General features: G+C 30.7%; 1 non-coding gene across 1 annotated transcript; it reads right to left on the bottom strand.

Annotated features, from left to right (window-relative positions):
* Window positions 1-15,274: 15,274 nt before the first annotated feature.
* TRNAC-GCA (transfer RNA cysteine (anticodon GCA)) lies at window positions 15,275-15,346 on the bottom strand. Its single transcript has one exon. It is a non-coding gene; the product is annotated as a tRNA-Cys (tRNA).
* Window positions 15,347-19,441: the final 4,095 nt, after the last annotated feature.

The following is a 19,441-nucleotide window of genomic DNA, read 5'->3' as shown; positions in this document are numbered from 1 at the left end:
TGGAGAGAAACCCTAGGAGGCTGAGAAACGATTGGAAGTGCTGCTAGGTCGTGAGGAACTGAAGAATCAACCCTACATTCAATTGTGAAGAGAATCAAGACAATTTTGGTTTATTCTTAGTAACTTTTTGATTTGAATCATGTTTACATACTTTGATTTCGTTTTTGAGTTTATGTTTACTGCAATCATGAGCTAAAAACTTATTCTTCTGTTAGGGTAGACAATTTTGTGAACATGGATTGATTATTTGAGTAGGATTAATTTTAATTGGTAATTATGTTTTGTTAAGCTTGTTAAAGAACCTTATGTGTTGACAATAACTATTCTCCTGTTAATAAATCAGTAATTAAGTTGTATGAACATCTCTTAGTTATTAATTTCATATGATTTATTGTGACCACATAGTTGTATGTCTAGGAATAACGAACGTGAAACTAGAATTAACTAGAAGATAGGTAAGTTAATGTGTAAGCTTGTTTGATGAACATCGACAAGAGGTTAATTGAAGGGCCAATTTAGTTAACCACTACAAGTCTTACTTAACCCGAATCAATAATCTAGGAAACCCGTTAATTTAGACAACTGGCCATTGCTTGAGTTAATTTGTTTTCTAAGAATTAGGGATAGCGAACGTGAACCTAATTATCTTAATCGGTAGCCAATGAAGAATTAATCCGATACATTAAAATCATCCATGGGAACAAATGAGTCGTACCTAAACAGAAGTCCTCTTTACTATTGAATTTAGTTGGTAATTAATTGTTTTAGTTGCTAGTTAGTTAATTTGTGTGTTGGTTATTCTAATTAAGTTTCTAGTCTTGTAAAACTAGAGAAAACCCCCCTTTTTGTTATTTGTTTTATTTAGATAATATTAGCATTTATTTTAATTGTTTACCGTTCCCTGTGTTCGATACCCTACTTGCTTGAACTATATTACTAATCGATAGGTACACTGCCTTTCGTGTGTTTATTTTGTGTCTAAGTTAGTAGGATTAAAACTAGTTCGTTTCACACACATCATTATTTCATAATATTCCAGTTAGTATGGTCATAAATTCAATTTAGATAAGAGATTAGATGTTAATCTAGTCTTAAACCATGTTATAAGTATGTTAGTACTTAAAGTCATTGGAAGTGATTGTGTGTGTGTGTGTGTATATATATATATATATATATATATATATATATATATATATATATATAGCGATTTTAGATAGATTTGGACAACCTAGAAGTCATTTTTGCTCGATTTTGAGTTGTATAGAGCTAGAGATGACTCGGTCGAGTCAGGACCAAGGCAAAGCCAGATCCGGTTGAGTAATATATTGTCCCCAAATCTTGCTTTGTCCATAACATTTGCATAGGATATCCAAATCATGTCTCATTTTCTCTTATGTTCTACTATGAACTTAAAAAAGACCTTAAAACTATAAAACTTTACTGTTTGAATTAATAACTTAATAAGTGACTTAATAGACCATTTAAGGGTTTTTGATACATATATTGATACTCATAGGTGACATTTAAGTTCTTGAAATATTCTAAGATGGAAGGGACATAAAATAAATCAGAAAATATCAAGGTGAGTTTATTAGGAGTATATTTCCCTACACACACTTTGTTATTATGATTAAATTGATTCGTATGTTATTTTTGATGCAAGTGGTTACTATAAGTATTATTTTTGTATTACATGAAACTTATTTTGTAAAGACATTAATTGTTGAAAAGTTTTATGATTTGAAAATGTTTTGAGCATCCAATATATGTGAATTTAGATATGATGGGTTATCTTGAATGGTCATATGACTTGGGATCCGTTATTTTCACAGGAATACCCAAATAATGGGTTGTGAGTGATATTCTACAAATCCCCTGTGTATATAAGCATGAATCGATGTGGGACTCAAAGTAGATATCAAATAAAGCATGAGCATAACATGTTTATATAATAGAAAAAATGGTTGAGTTTATATGTGTTTAGCGATGTGGGATAGAATAGTTGGGAAAATAAACAAAGAATATGTAAGAAGCAAGAATAGAACTCAAGACCTTTGCTTGAATAAACCAATGCCTTAACAAATAGACCAATTGTTTGTTTGTGTTTATAAGTGGAGGGATGCATATATATACATTATGCCGATTTTTTTTTTGAGGGATACGTAAACAAAAATTACACTACCGAAAAAATTTTGAGAGGTATCCCGGGCTACCCCGGGATCCCCTTGGATCCGCCCCTGCCTTTATCTTGTGTGATGATTCACTGTGAATAGTTTATTAGAATGGACAAATGCTAAGGGTTGTGCTAAATGCTTACTACTCATGAGTTTGAGTTTTTAACCAACAGTTTTGGGAGTTATAAATTATGAAATTGGCATGTGGTCTTATCGTATTTTGAGTTGTTACTGTGTGTCAACTTTTGATTAGCATTTAAAGTACATTTGGATTTTTGAAATTTAAATCCTTCCACTTTGAACTTATGGGATTTTATGTTCCTTGGATGGTCTATAGTACCATATTGTTTGGTTTATTGCAACTTTTGGTAATATCGATTTTTTTTTTTTAAATTTGGTTTTGGAAGGTTTACTTGAGTGTGAATGATTCCCACCGTCACCTACTCATAAAAATTCAATCGTAAATATTCTCATTAGGGGTGGGATTCAATTTGGCTTATGGTTTCTTAGTTTTCTTCGATTTAAAATTTTCTTGGGTGCAACCCAAAAACCAAACCAAATCAAATTCAAGGCAACCCAGACCAAACTAAAAACCAAATTACAATTAGATTTGAAACTAAGAAAACCAAATTTAAAGGCTAAAAGTTAAATTCAAAATTTAATTTTTGAAACATAAAATTTATAGTTTCAACTATAAATATCAAATATAAAATATCAAATATAAAGGTTCAAAGTAAACATAATAAAAGATGAGAAGAATGAATTAAAGAAATAATCTTTTAGGATTTTGGAATTGGAAAATTGATTTATCTATGAACCATGAAATAACAAATTTTGTTTTCAACTTTTACATTTAATTTTTAAAGTATAAAGAAAGTTACTTATCTAAATTTGGTAATTTGGTTTGGTTTATCTAAATTTGGTAATTCGGTTTGGTTTGGTACAGATTCAATTAAATCATAACTCAAACCATAAATCAAATTCATAACTCAAACCACGAACCAAATAATACACATCCCTAATTATTACCAAAGGGCTTCTGCCCAGCAGTACCGGGTGTTGTCCTCCCTCCTAGAGGTTGAGGGTTCAAGTCTCATCGGAGACATAGGTAGAATTAGGAGTAGTTTAGGAACACAGTAGATTTGTCGTTCAATATATTTTCTCCACGCACTGACATTGAATCCTTTATTGATTCCTCGAAGTCTAAGAGCTCAATGTTATAAGCTCTCAAGAACACAATTGAGTCTTGTCTCCCAAATTCATGTATGAAGGTCTCATACTTTCTTTGCATTTTCTTGTTCTCTATATAAATCATCTTTTCATTTTCTTGCAAATCAATTGAGTAATTCCATTTATGCTAATATTTGAGCTCAAAGAAGCCGCTAGAAACTACTTTCTCTTTCTACCTATTTTCTCTCTATGACGATTTCATTTTTTTGTCATGTTCTCGTTAGCGATTAATTCTTTGGTGATCACTACTTGGTGACTGAAGCTTCTCATTCTCCCCTTACTTTTATTTCATTTTATGGACCCTATGCCTCCATATTAACAAGATATTGGTTTTACTCACCACCTGATGTGTTTAGGTTGGAGAATGAAAACAGATTGATGAGTAAAGTGGTGTCACCACCACTTATTGATGTTTTGTAGACAATTCTCCATAGAGTATGTCATCGAACTAATGGGAATTTAGTTGCGCATCATGCCTTATAACTATGAAACCTAGTTGGAAGATAGGGTCTAAGAATAGGAAGTAGAAACACACAACAAAAAGGCCATGTGATTACATACTCTCAGACCTACGGGGACAAGCAAGGATAACATATGGATATGTAGATTTCTATGTGCTCCCTGTCATTGCCAATTTATTTATAAAGCAAAACAGAGTTTTTTTCTCAAAGTTAAGAAATTGGAAAGTATATGGTTTGAAGTAAAATATCTTTGTATTGGAAAGTTCAATGACTATTACCAAAAGGAAGGGTTTACTCATTATCACCTAGTGAGAAACAAAATACAACAAAATAGTTTTGTCAAAAATATAAATCCCACAATTATGGAGAAAGTATTATGCATGCTCTCAACCTCCAAGTTGCTAAACTCAGTTTGGGATAAGGCAACTTAAATTGTTTGTTATGTTGTCAATTGATCTCCTTCACGTGTAATTAAGAAGAACAATCACATTAAGTTGTGATCTAGAGAAGCTTCCAACATCACAAAGTTGAGACCATTTGGATGTCTAACATATGGTGTTCAGAGATGAAGAATGTAACTGTCTTAAGAGACATAACTTTTGATGAGGTTACTATGATTCAATGGATCACTAACCTACCTATTACGATATTTAAATCATATGAAGGGAATGAGAAGGAAACGCAAGTAGAGGTGGAGCTACCATTCGATGTGGAGTTGTCAAACACTCCCAATAGTTCGTCAAATACTACTTTACAAAACAAATAAGCTCCTTCTACTTAACACGTAGCTTGTGTGTCTCCTCTGTCCTCATCAACTCAAGTTGTTGATCCATGTATTGCAAGAGATATATTGAAACTTAAGGAACTATGTGTGCAAGTTGAAGAATTGTCTAACGGGTCTTAATCAATTCCATACTTACGGAACTAAAACCGAAACCACTTACATCAGTTCCACTTACAAAAATGGCAGTTTTGGTTCCATGGGCGATTAGGTGACACCATTGATCACCACTAGACTATTCTCATTCATCAATCATCATATATGAAACAATTGGTATGAAAGGAGTCTAACTTTAAGGTTACAATAAAGATAAAAGTGTAATTTGGTTTTATCTCTTATATATAAGCTCTTTGAAATCGGTAAGGATAGACCAACTAATTAAAAAGTGTTTATTATCGAAATTCCATATATAGTTTTTTTTTTAATTTAAAAACATAAAAATACATACTAAGAGTGGCAAACCGCAGTAAATGAATAATACAATCACAAACAAACCTGAAATGTCATTGTAGTTTGTAAATCTACAAAATTTATAATAATGTAATTTGATTAAGAAAAATAAAAATAGAAATATAGTTGTTTGTATCTATTTTGTTTTTATTGGTGGTACACTTAATTTGGCCAAAAGGTAGATGGGTTGTAAGTAAAAGTATATACCTGGAATTTAGGAAGGAAATGAAAGCACATATCGTTTGCAATTTGCAAAGAGCAGAAAAGTTGCAAAAACACAATCAAGTTCCTATCATCAGATCATATATGCATCGATCATGAATGTATACGTCAATTAGCAGATAGAATGGAATAATCATCAAATGTGCGAGAAAACTGCACCATCATAACATGAAATTCTCTACCTTCGGGTCGTGTAAATTACAATTCATTAGCAGAACAAACGTAAAAAAAAAAAAAAAAAAAAAAAAAAAAAAAAAAAAAAAAAAAAAATTTAAAATGTTATTTATTTATTTTCATTCATATATATATGATGAATGCTTTCTTATGTTTCTCGGGTTTCAAAACTGCATCAGTTGGTCGGCCTGCAAAATATGATTTAATTGCTCATGCAAAATGGATCTATATAAGCGTAATTTCGATCACTTTTTTTATTTGCAGAATATAATTTTTCCAATCAAACATGTTCAAAAGTAAATCATAGCTACGAAAAACGAACCTGTACGTATTACATTTTTTTTAGAGAGAGAGAGAGAGGAACGATGATGACCTTTGAATCAAATTGAAGGTAGGAAGAAGGAGAAACATGAAACACCATGCACGGACGGAAACTTCCAAAGAGATCGCATGATCCAAATTATAAACTCGGATCGAAATCTTTAAACTGCTTCCAATGGATGGGATATATATATATATATATATATATATATATATATATATATATATATATATATATATATATATATATATATATCATGATACGAATAAGAAAGATTGAGTTAATAATTATAAAACGGATCAATGCGATCCCTTTGGAAGCTTCCACCTGCTGCAACATAATCGAAATCTAGCGTTTTAATTTGCTTTGCGTGTAGAGTATATTAGTATGAAGCTTCAAGGATTGGATTTATATAGGATCAGGATGGGGGCTTGTAAAAGTAAAGTGGTGGGGGAGGGGGATCAGGGGAATTGTATTCTGACGAATTTTTCGGTTAGAAATCTGATGTAGGGTGTGGGTGTGGTTGCATGTGTGTGTTAGTGTGTGATATTTTTAATTTTTGCTGTCACACTTTTCGTATGAATAAAGTTAGTTGGGGGTGTCTACTTTTACTTTTTTTTCATAACAGACAAGGACGTGGACCAATAATAAATTGAATATTCGAGCTGTATCAAAATAAAAAAAAATAAAAAAAATCATTTAAAATAACTATGACGATTATAGTCCTTTGAACTTAATTAAGATCTATTAAGGATCAATAATTGAAATCATTTCACTTATATTATTCTAAATAAAAATATTTTACATAGTTCCACTTTTTACGATTTTGTTATTACAGTTGAATACGATATATATAACATCAATTTTGCAAAGGAAATTTTCATTTAAAGTAACATTTGTATCGTCAATCTTTATATAGTGATGAGATGATTACGGCTTCTACATCAATATTTAATTAATTTATTAATTAACTATTTCTTTTGCCATTTCACATTTTGCACCCGTTCGGTTGAGGCTATAGTCATTTTGCCAAAGTACGTTACTACATTGAAAAATCTTAGATAGAATGGTTTAGGGTTTGTGAGTGTATTAGTAAAAACACTTTTAGGAACTATTTGAAATAGTCATCTTAAATAAAATTCTGAAAACAATGTGAAATATAAAAGATTTTCAGTTAAAATCATTCAAGTACAACAACTTAAGGAAAAATGTTCCAAACAATCTAGTCCTTAACAATTAAAAAATGTTTAAAGTGTCATAATATACGAGAGGTATTACAAAACAATCAATTGACAAAGGTAAAGTAAAATCACCACATATATCTTAATCTCTCTACCTAATAAAAGAGTAGCACATTTGCCACGTGTCAATCAATTAGAGCTTCACATTAATTATTTGTCACTTGTCATTCTAAGGTTTTTCCTCATTAATTAAATTTCCACTAATTCACTCCTCCATTTTACACATATCAAACATGTCAACAAAAAATTTATTTGTAATATCTATTTTCTAATTTATTAAATTATTAATTTTTTTTATCATTGCTCAATAATTACCTTATAAATTAATTAAAATTATTTTTATCTTTCTAATCCGTGGTGCCCACGGGTTATAAACTAGTTCATAATAAAGCATCTTTAAAATGTCCAAAAGCTTAATCCATATTCAATACCTTCGTTAAGTTACCTAATTTGAACACATGTTGAAATATATATAGGTTAGATCGGTGCCCATTCTCTATGGGTTCAGGTCTCAGTCTCGTTGTAGACAAAAGAAGTCATTTTGTAGTCAGCTTAGAAGGTGTGTAGCTTTTAAAAACACTATCAACAAATCGAAAATTCAATTACAAAATAACAAGATAGTGTCAAGGATGTAATGCTTAGAACCAAGTCGAAACCCTATACCATCTACTCTCGTAACTCAAAGGTCTCTCGTCTCCAAGGGGTGTCTCAAAGTGATGACCCAGGTATTCTCTTACATGATTACAAGGTTATTGAGTTTTTTTTAGAAACCATTTTAAATGTAAAGATGTCGAATTGTTTGTTGTTGGTGATTTTAGTATCATCAATCCATTTAGTATGGTCAAGATTAACCCCAAAACAAGTTGAGTTTAAGTTTAGAGGTACGGTGTGCATGATCCCCAAAGTTATCTAAGTTGCATTGATATTCATAACCTAACTTTCTAATATTAATCCCTTACCGGAAGTTTGAGCTTAATCATCGAGATAAGAAGTGATTACGAATTTACGATAGAAAAATATTGTTGTGACAAACTTCCCTAAGCATCAAAAAATAATCAAAATGAACATTCTGATATAAGGGATTTTTTTTGTTTAATTTATGTTAAATGTTGAGTAGAATAATTTGTTATAAATTAATATATAAAATCGATGTAGCCTCTATCATTATTTATATAATACCTACTCAATCAACACATAAATGCACCACCTGTTTGATGGTTATCCTTGTGACCTTGTTTGTTTTATGAAGCTTTTGTCTGATATCTTACGCATCATAGTCACGGTCACGGATTGAATAAGATAAGTTATTTTCTTGTTTATTCTCGTTTTAAAAATATTATTTAATAAGATATATTCAAATAAAAACATTAAATAATCAAAAACTCGAGATATTACCAAATAAAAAAAACATTAAAAAGTTTGGATACCTAAAATCTAAAAGAAAGCATATTACGGGTTTTAAGAGTAAGTTTTTGAAGAACGACTAACGTTTCTAGTTATCATATTTAGTTTTAAAATTAAAAAAACTTAAAAAGAAAGACCATCACATGACATCGTTAAATGTTTGTTATGCAATATAACTTTTTAAAATTTGTCAATTTATATAATAATATTTTAGTTTTTTTTACCAATATATCCGATAATGTATTGTTTTCTACGAATTTATGCATTAGTTTTTACTTTTAATTTAATGTTGTGTACGTTAAAGGTAAAATATTGCAAGTCCTGAATTTGTTAAAGGTAAAATATTGCAAGTCCTTTTTACTATATATCTCTCTTATATATTTCGTCTAAATAGAAGGAAATATATTGTTGCATAACCAAGTATTTAACTACTGTTACTACTATTATTATTTTCTTACCGAACTGTGATTTGAGAACCAGGATTAAATGGATAGTTATGAATTAATTAATAGAATAAGTTTATTAATATGTGTGTAGTATATATTATTTATTGATATTGATAAATAAAATGTTTGATTGTTTTAAAAGGAGATCAAAGTATTCATAGTGATTTTGTGATGAAAAGAAGGGAGTCTTTTCTTGAGAGCAGGTAGGAGTTGCAATCAGAGAGCTAATTATGGTAATAAACAGCTAAGGTTGATATATACACTCGACAAACATAACACACATCTGCACATGCACTTGCTTTGCTTGCCCACACAATTGGTCCTTAGTCTATGGGGTAACTAATGGACCATTTTGATTAATGGAATCCTAGTAATAGTACTACTTAACCATTTTATTGGTAGTGTTGTTTTCCACTCCATTTAGTTTTTTCTTCAATCTTGTTATATTTACATGTATTTATTTCATTATTTTCTTACAAATATATCATGGAAAAAAAACTATTTTCTTAAAAAATATGATATTGAAAAAGCTTTCACCGCACAAAGACACGTCATGAAAAAAAAAAACAAAAAAAAAAACAAATGTGACAACCGTGAATGAAAATGATTTTTTTTCTTTTTACGGGGTTACTGGTTAGCAATTAGTACACGAAACAGATAGTATCATGAAACCGTCAACGTCAGAAAAAGAACTCGAGACATTCAATCTAAGAAGCAAAGTCTCTATCAAATGGGCTAGTCTCATATTGGTTATTGCATTTTATTTTATTTTTCAAATAAAAAGCATGATAAGAGCTCTTGGCCAAACCAAACGCAACAAACCAATATTGGTATTATTCATCCTGTTTGTCAGTATATGTTGAATTTTTTTGTATATTTTAATATAGAAATGATGGTTGTTGAAACCAAAACTAATAAAATCCAGTTATGTGAATGATTTGATAATGAAAAGAGGGGTCGAATCCATAGGAGCTTACTCAATTCGTTTGTATGCAATTAACCGAACAAATTAATGATGAAGTGACAGAAGGGGATGCGTATGGAATTAATAGTAAGCATGATGAAATTGTTTATAGTCTAAATGAAATAAGTGCATAGACGTAAATAACTATGAGATTAAGGAATCCAATACTGGGTCAAATACCAATTCCAATTAGCGAACTAGTCATCATAACATGTGGTGCAAAAGATTTCAAATAAATTTTAATTGGTGACCTGAACAACCTAATTCTTTTCAGTCATAAGGAAAAAATAACCTCTAATTACCTCCTTTAATCATTATCGATGCTAAATATGCTTTTAGAATCGTACCTCTAACTATAATTTTAGAACGGATGACTACGAAATCTGAAAGTGTAAACTCATGAGCATGATTTACCGATTTTAAGCACATAATCCTATGACCTGAATAAATCTATCAATAACCCTTTAAACCATTTATAACTAAACATCAATTTATGATCGATAAAATAACCTTCAAGTATAGGGATGAGCATTACGAACCAAATATGAACCCGAACATGTGCAAGACAAAAACCCGAATGCATTCCCTGTATACGGAAAGGTACTCGGTTTCACATTTCACCTTAATTTGGGATTCAGTCCTACATGGTTCGGTTCCCAAGTTTTTCATGGAAATATTGATCCCAAATAAGAATGATGATTTTGATTCAATTATGCGATGTTAACACATATTGTTTGCTCTTTCAAGGCCATCATTTTGAACCTCAACGTACAACAAATATTGGATGGGCTTAAATGCATTAAATAACAACATACTTTATGTTACTATTCGTTCAAGAAATGTACTCATCTTTCGTCTGTTACAAAGATCGAACACAACATTAATCAGTAGCTTGATGAAAATATATTGCTATTTTATGTAAAATGTCTCGTGTACAAGTTTTGAAATGGACAAACATCATAGTGTGTTATAAGTCTCTTCATTTAACTCTTTGTAGTGTAAGGACCTTCAAATACATTATGCGTGTGTTGTAAGTCTCTTCATTTAATTATTTGTAGTGTAAGGACCTTCATAATGCTTAATAATTACATGTAAGAAAATTAAAATCCAGCCATTTTGAAGTCATCTTCGATCCTTCTTGTACCACATCAATCATGGTAGGTGGTTTTTTTTTTTTTTTTTTTTTTTTTTTTTTTGTTTTTTTTTGTATAGCGTGGAGTTGTAAACAAGAGTTGAAGCAATATGTTGGGGATGAGGGAAAAGGCCCTCCAATGGGTTTTGACGAATTACTTGTAAATTTCCATAAAGATTTTGGGCCAAATTTGAAAATTTATATAGAGCCCTCAAATGGAGTGTGTGTCCCGACAGCTCAAAAAAAAAAAAGGAAAGAAAAAAACGCCTTCAAGATGAATTATAGAAATTTTGGGATTATAATATATAATAAATTAGGTGTAAGACGCATGTATTACATGAGTTTATTTAAAAATTTATATATATGAAATTTTAACAATTTGAGAAGTTTGAATTTATAAGAAAATTAAAAAAATTATTAAAATTAATGAGGCTTTAATACATTTAATACGTTACATATATAAATCTTTTCTAATAAATATATATATATATATATATATATATATATATATATATATATATATATATATATATATATGGAATTTTAATTTAATAAAATGAAAATACAATAAAATGACAAGTGGAAAATAAAAAATTTCAAAATTCTAGAAAATGTAACGTGTCCAAATTAAGGAGAACATGACATGTGGCAAAAAGATTTTGATTTATTAGGGAGGATGGAGGTTTTTTTGCCATATGTCATCACCTAATTCAATATGTCACATGACATTTTTTTTTAATTTTTTCAATTTCATTTGATTCCATTTGGCAAATTATGGTGTTTTTGGTTTTTCATTAAATTATAAAAAAATCTAATCTAAAAATATAATAAATAAAATAAGGAAACTTAAATGTCCCCATAAATTCTAACGTAATTTGTCAATTAATGTATTAAATTCAATTTAAATTCAAATCAACATTCCAAAATGAAAAACATAATTTTCGGCCAATCCATTTTGAATTCATGATAATTTGCAGAAATATTGTAAATATTGGTTAATTCACAGCTAATATTGATATTCTTTCCAAATTCAGTTTTATAAATTATTGAACATGTAATGGTTAACAAAATATATTAATTTAAAAAAAAAAAAAAAACCTTGTGTATTACACGAGTCTCACACCTAGTATATTGATATATATATTGGTCTTTATTGGAGAATATAAAACTATAAATTTTGATATGTTTCTACTTAGATCCTTATAAAATAACCAATTATAATAATTTTTAATGCAAATATCTTGTAAATTAACATGTTTTATAACCTTGTAAAGTTTGAGGTGGGGAGTTCAATCCCTCTAAAACCCTCTTAATAGTTCCTTACGTGGGGAATTTTCCCCTAAAATTTCTATGCGGTCATGTCTGCTATATTTGACGATTCGATTTTAAGGCCTTTGTTGAAATATATGAAGGGGCTTTCGTTGACACAAGTTGTCGTTCAAAACAAAAAATGATTAACTAATATTGAGTTAATGACTTAATGTGATGTTTGTCTAGTCATCATACTCATGTATAGTAATTATCATGGTTGCAGAAATCGGGATTAATTGGCGATTAATCGTAGATTAATCATTTGGCGTTCTCCAACCGTCGAGGATTAAGACATTAATTGGAAATTTAGGATTAATCGGGTTTGGTGGGATTAATCGGCCTTGGCGGGATTAATCGGTCAACAAAAGTAAAAAAAAAAAAAAAAAGTCAAAAAAATTTAAAAAACAAACTTTCTTTTTTTGCTCCAAAATTTTCAAATTTTCAAAATTTCAAATATTATACCAAAATATTCATATTTTCGTATTTCCAAATTTTCAAATTACAATTTTTCTTATTTTCTAATTTTGAAGTACTTGCTTTTCTTAAGATATATTAATATTTTATTAATAATATATGGTCCCCGATTAATCCTCGATTAATCTCTTAACACTAGTCGACCGTCGAGCTACCGTCAAACGATTTTTACAATCTTGGTAATTATGTAGACATGTCATTAAACTAGCAATTTTATGTCAACCAATACACAAGTTAACTTTTTTATATTAGATATGTTTCTATATCTACAAATTTCTATATTGTTAAGCATATTTTTAGGACATCTTCGGTAAAACTAACTGATAGCGGGTAGCTTGTAGTTTGCAGCGTTTTGTTAAATGTTACATGAAGTAGCATTTGAATTTGAAGTGTTTTGTTTAAACTAAACGCTAGAAATTTGTAGTGTCAAACAAGGTTTTTTGTTCAAAACGGAGCGTTTTGTCAAACACTAGAAGTTAGAAGCTTTCAAACGCTCCATACCGAACACACCCTTAATTTCCTAACTAAATGCTAATAAAGTTGTTGCTCTATTTTTTTAGCATTAATTGATTACTATATCAATTAGTTGTGTTATATTTATTAATTTGGAGAACACATTATATATTTCATGATTGGGTTACCTGGCAACATTTTTATATTTTGAATGTTTAATTAATCATTTGTTAGGTAATTAGTTATATTGGTTCCCAAAAAAAGATAATCATTTGTTAGGTAATGTTTAATTAATCATTTGTTAGGTAATTAGTGAAAATATTTTTTGTGTAATAACCTAACCTAGAGATATATATTTTTTATATAAAATAATAAAAATATCATAGTTAATGCTTATAACTACTACTACTAATAATAATAATAATAATAATAATAATAATAGAGAAGGGGTGAAGGAAGGGTTCTTATGGTTTGGGATAATCTTTGCGGTTGGTCTCTAACAAAGTTTTTTTAACTCACACGGTCGTTATATTTTCATTTTATTGTGTATTTAGTCTCTGTCATACTTAAAAAGACTATAATACCATTACTAGATTATATATATATATATATATATATATATATATATATATATATATATATATATATATATATATATATATATATATATTGAATAACAAATACACCAATTGGGTCCCACCCACCCCAAATCGATACACACAATTTCAGTGAGCAACTTTTCAATATACAAAAACTCTTTTTTTATTTTAAAATTTCAACAAGAAAGTCTTCTCTAAAAATCTTTTTCAATGACACAATATTTCAATAGGTTCTTACCAACGTAAAGAGGCATTAGGGGGTAGAGGGCGAGGGTCGATTTCAGTGGGTTCGAATTGAAGACAACCTTCTTCGACGATGGTGACAACTCCTTTTTACTGGTCAACGAAGACCCGAAGAAAACCATTGTTGCCCCATGAGTGAAAGAGAAACAAGGTGCATTTGTCTTTTTTTTTTCTTGAAGGCAAATTCGAGCAAGAGCTTCAATAGAAGAATTCTATGGTGGTCTTCACTGCATAATTTTGGCAAGGTGTGTCAGGTCTAGCAAGAAGTTAACCCAAGTATTGTGGTTTACCGAAAGCTTTAAAATCAACGGATGGAAAGATGCTTATGAGATGTAATTGACAAAGGTTTTGTTGATGCTATTCAGGTCGATAAAGGTGGAGATGTAAGAGGCCTTGAAAAGTGGAGAAGGGGAGGGTGGGTGGGTGGGTGGTGGTGGTAGAGGAGATTTATGAAAATAGTAAGACCATCTCCAACCCACTTCTATTTTCTTCCTAAAAATTTGAGTAAAAATAGGGTAAATAGTGTTTCATCTCCAACCCTGCTCCATTTTTTACATCAGATAATATATTTCTAGTATATTTCATTTTTCAACTTACATAGATTGTCAAATACACCCCTTCTATTAATTTGGTTTTTAACAAATATATAATCTATATATTTTTATTAGAATAATATTATATATATATATATATATATATATATATATATATATTACATACTCACTTTTAATATATATATTTTAATTATAAGCTTTTGTAAAATACGTTATCATGTTTTAAATTTTCAATATGTATTTAAAGTTTTATAAGAATTTGATAAACAAAAAAAAATTATATTTATAACTAATTAATACAATTCAATATATAACAATATATTGTAAATATTAAAATTAAATCATAATTAAAAAAACAAAGTAGAAATATATAAATATATAAAATGATGGACTAAAACCGACAACTCAAAGTTAATCTCCATTTTAAGAGAATATATAAGGTATGGTTGGAGAAGAATAAGGGAAAAAATAAGAGAAAATATAGAAAATGAAAATGAGTTGGAGATGCTATAAGGATATAAGGAAAGAAAAGGAGTGGATTAAGAGTTGTGCACTCTTTATATGTGCAGATTATCCAAAACAACATGGACCATTCGTGTAATTTAACCTAAAATGTACAAAATAAATACATAGTTTTAAAGGGCCCAACCGGGTTTGAACTAGTGACCTCTTGATCTGCAATCAAATGCTCTACCACTGAGCTATGGACCCAATTTTGATATTTTGCCACCATTGTAAAATTAAAAAAATGATCGTTTAAAACAATGCAAACAAACAAATATACAAAATTTCTTAAATTTTTCAAGAAACTTCAAATTTTTAAAACTTTTAGAAATTTCAATTTCTTTCAGAATATAAAATGCATATATAATAACTATTTTGCAAACTTTTGGGATACAAACATGCTATAACATTATTCTTTACCAAAACAATACTATTAAGAGGTGTATAATATTCAATATGACTTCATAAAATCAAAGATAAAAAAAAAAATTGAACATAAACTAAGATCCTCTGTAATATGTTCAATTATTAAATTTAAGATTTCTTCTAACAAATGTATTTTTAGGTTGCTTTTCAGTATAGTCGTGGTGCGAATTATAAGAAACCAAATTGATATTTATAAATATTAAATTGATATTATATATTTACATTTTTTGAATTAAAACAAAGGCAAATGACACAAAAATCACTATATTATCAGTTTTCGATTTTGACACTTTATTATTATTTATCTATTAGCAATGTACTTTCAATTATTCTATACTTACTCCACCACAGTTGGTTATGTGGTTAGGATTAATTAGTTAATTTAATCTTAGCTGTTAGTTGTTAGGCGCAAGTTAGTATCTAGTGTGTAGCGTATTGAGATGTATATATTTATTATCTTTGTAATAGTGTAGATGCTTCTTGAATACACAAGTCATTTCCCCCTTTTTTTTCTCTGATGATCTGGGGATGATCGGTATCAGAGCGAATTTTGCTTCTACATCCTCGATTCTAAATTAGATTATCGATTGTACTTTCTTCACAATCTTTGATTGATTTTCGTTTGCTTGATTCAATCAATTTGTATCTCTTTGACTTCTTCACATCATTATTTTGCATTCTTCGATCTTTTGTTTGTAAAAATGTATGGAGAAATTTCTAAAAACTCGAATGTTTCTTCAGTTGATTTGTATTTTCTTCATCGCTAGCATAATCTTGGCACTCTTCTTGTCAATCAACAGCTTTCGGTCAAGAAGCATCTACACTATTACAAAGAAAAGAACTATATACAATTCTCATTATACTACGTTACTAGATACTAACTTGCACCTAACAGCTAACAAATATGATTAAATTAACTAACTAATCCTAACAACATAACTAATTGTGGTAGAGTAAGGTAACAATGAAGTTGTTATTAACTTTAGCCGCTCAAAAATCATGGCCACTCATTCAATTGGATGTCAATAATGCTTTTCTCAATGGAGAATTAGATGAAGAAGTCTATATGAAGTTACCACATGGGTATAAATGTAAAAATGCCAATTCCAAAAATCAACAAATGGTATGCAAGCTCCAAAAGTCATTATATGGTTTGAAACAAGCACTAAGGCAATGGTATGTGGACGATATTGTATGCGGACGATATTGTATTGACAGGTGCTTCTATCAAAGAAATTGATGATATAAAACAATGATTAAGCAATGATAGCAGCATCGATGTACTTTACGAACATTACTTTAGGCGGCTGCCTACGTCGTGGAAGGAGGGTCTAAAACCTCCAACAAGCGGTCCACTCGTAGGGTTCACCAGGCATAGTCTATGGCCATTGAGCACCATACATCTTCCGCTCACATTAGTCAATCACGATGGGAAAGACAAGATCACACGAACGACTGAATTCTCAGTGGTACGTTTTCCAGCAGAACACAATATCTTGCTCAGACGACCGACGCTTTATAAACTACAGGTCATACCATCAACAATCCACGGTATCATCAAGTTCAGCACATACGCCAGGTTAGCCACAATCGTTATCACTAACCCACGCATACAACACTGCCATCAAATCATTGTCGCACCAGAAAAAGTGCGAGCCTTGAAAAAATCAAAGAAAGGTAGCCACACAGAAAACACATCATCCACACATATTATCCAGAGCAAACAGTACGAATAGGCGCCAACCTATCGGAAGAAACCACAACAAGGTTAGTCGTGCTTCTGAAACAGTACTCCAAGGTATTTGTCTATTAATCTACGGATATAACAGGCGTCGACCGCGAGGTCGTCGAGCACATTTTGAATGTTATCCCGATTAGCGTCCCCCATCAAAAAAAAGATGGGGGCAAGCGGGTGATAGAAACAAAGCAATAAATATAGAAATGGCAAAGGTGGTAGATGCAGGCATTCTCCGAGAGGCAATTTTCCCTACCTGGATAGAAAATGGGTCGTGGAGGATGTGTATCGATTACTCTGACCTAAACAACGTTTGCCCAAAAGATCACTACCCTCTCCCAAAGATAGACTAAAATGTTGAGTCCTTGAAAGGTTTTCAGTTTAAGTGTTTCCTCGATGCCTGCAAGTGCTATCATCAAGTTCATATGAGAAGAGAATATGAAGACAAAATTACTTTTCATACTGATCACATCACCTTTTGCTACCATAAAAGTCATTTGAACGTCAGGACAACATACCATCGTCTTCTGTACAAAGTGTTTGCAAATCAAATCGGTAGAAATGTCAAATGCATGGTTATCAAAATCCATAACGAAGAAAGATTGCCTCGCAGCATTGAAGAAAATTTTCAAACTTTGACAAAGACGCAGATGAAACTCAATCTGATTAAATGTACTTTAAGGGTGGAGGAAGGCTAATTCTGGGTTATCAGATAACCAAAGAAGGAATTTCACCAAACCAGACCAAGATACAAGAGTCCATCGAATCTAAAACCCCCCACTAAGCAGCCTAGTGCCAGAGTTGGCCCCTCGCCATCGCGGTCTCACATTGGGACTCTTACGCTTGGCACTCTTGCACCCAGGTCCAAACTCCAGATGATGATCTCTAGTATATAATAAGCCAAAACATGATTGATCACTCCCTAGGGCGACAAGTGTAATGCTCAGGGAATTATCCTTTATTCCCTCTACACCAATAACAGAGAGGACCACTAGTTGTGCACAATTCTTCAAAGGGACTTCCCCACGTCTTGTCGGCTATGGATGAGAGTGGGTCCAAACCCGGATCGGTAGACCCGGACCCGGAAAACCCGGGAACCGGTTAACGATATCTTTTAGGACCGGAAACCGGACCGGTATATAGGAACCGGTTCCGGTTCGGTTCCGGATAAAGTGGGTCTAAAACCGAAAAACCCGGAGAACCGGGTAAAGTGGGTCGAATGCATGTTTTTAAATTTCACAAAATACAAAAATAAAGCTGAGAAAAAAAATTCGCAGCTTTGATATCCCAACTTTGGGAGACTATAAATCAATGAATATGAAACCAAAAACGACAAAATTATAGTCTAAAATCATGTATAAACTCTATACTATACTTTGGAAAAAATCGCATGCTATTCCGACTTCAAACGAATTAAATATGCATGTTTTAAATCTACCACAAAATACAAAGAAAGCTGAAAAAACATAAAATTTTTAGCTTTGATATCCCGACTTTAAGAAACTATAAGACAATGAATAAACACCCAAAAATAACAAAATTATAGTCTAAAATCATGTAGAAACTATAAACTACACTCTGGAAAAAGCCTCATGCAAATCTGACTTCAAACGAATGAGATATGCATGTTTTAAAACTATCACATAATATAAAAAAAAGATGACAAACATAAAATTTGCAGCTTTGATATTCCAACTTTGAGAGACTATAAGTCAATGAATATAAACCCAAAAATGACAAAATTATGGTCTAAAATCATGTACAAACTATAAACTATAATATGAAGAAAAAACCTCATGTCAATTTGACTTAAAACGAATGAGATATGCATGTTTTAAAACTATCACAGTATACAAAAAAAGCTGGAAAAACATAAAATTTCCAGCTTTGATATCCTGACTTTGAGAGACTATAAGTCAATGAATATAAACCCAAAAATGACAAAATTATAATCTAAAATCATGTAAAAACTATAAACTATACTACGGAAAAAACCTCATGCCAATCCGACTTCAAACAAATGAGATATACATGTTTTAAACTTTCCATAGAAACCGGTTCCGACCCCTAAAACCGGTTCTGATTCCTAACACGGTTCCGGTTCTTAAACCCAGTTTACCCGGACCCGAAGGACCCAAAAC

This window comes from Lactuca serriola, chromosome 2 (genome assembly GCF_051521515.1).
Source record: "Lactuca serriola cultivar US96UC23 chromosome 2, Lser_US96UC23_V15, whole genome shotgun sequence".
Taxonomy (NCBI): Eukaryota; Viridiplantae; Streptophyta; class Magnoliopsida; order Asterales; family Asteraceae; genus Lactuca; species Lactuca serriola.
This window is presented reverse-complemented; position numbering and strand designations above follow the sequence as displayed.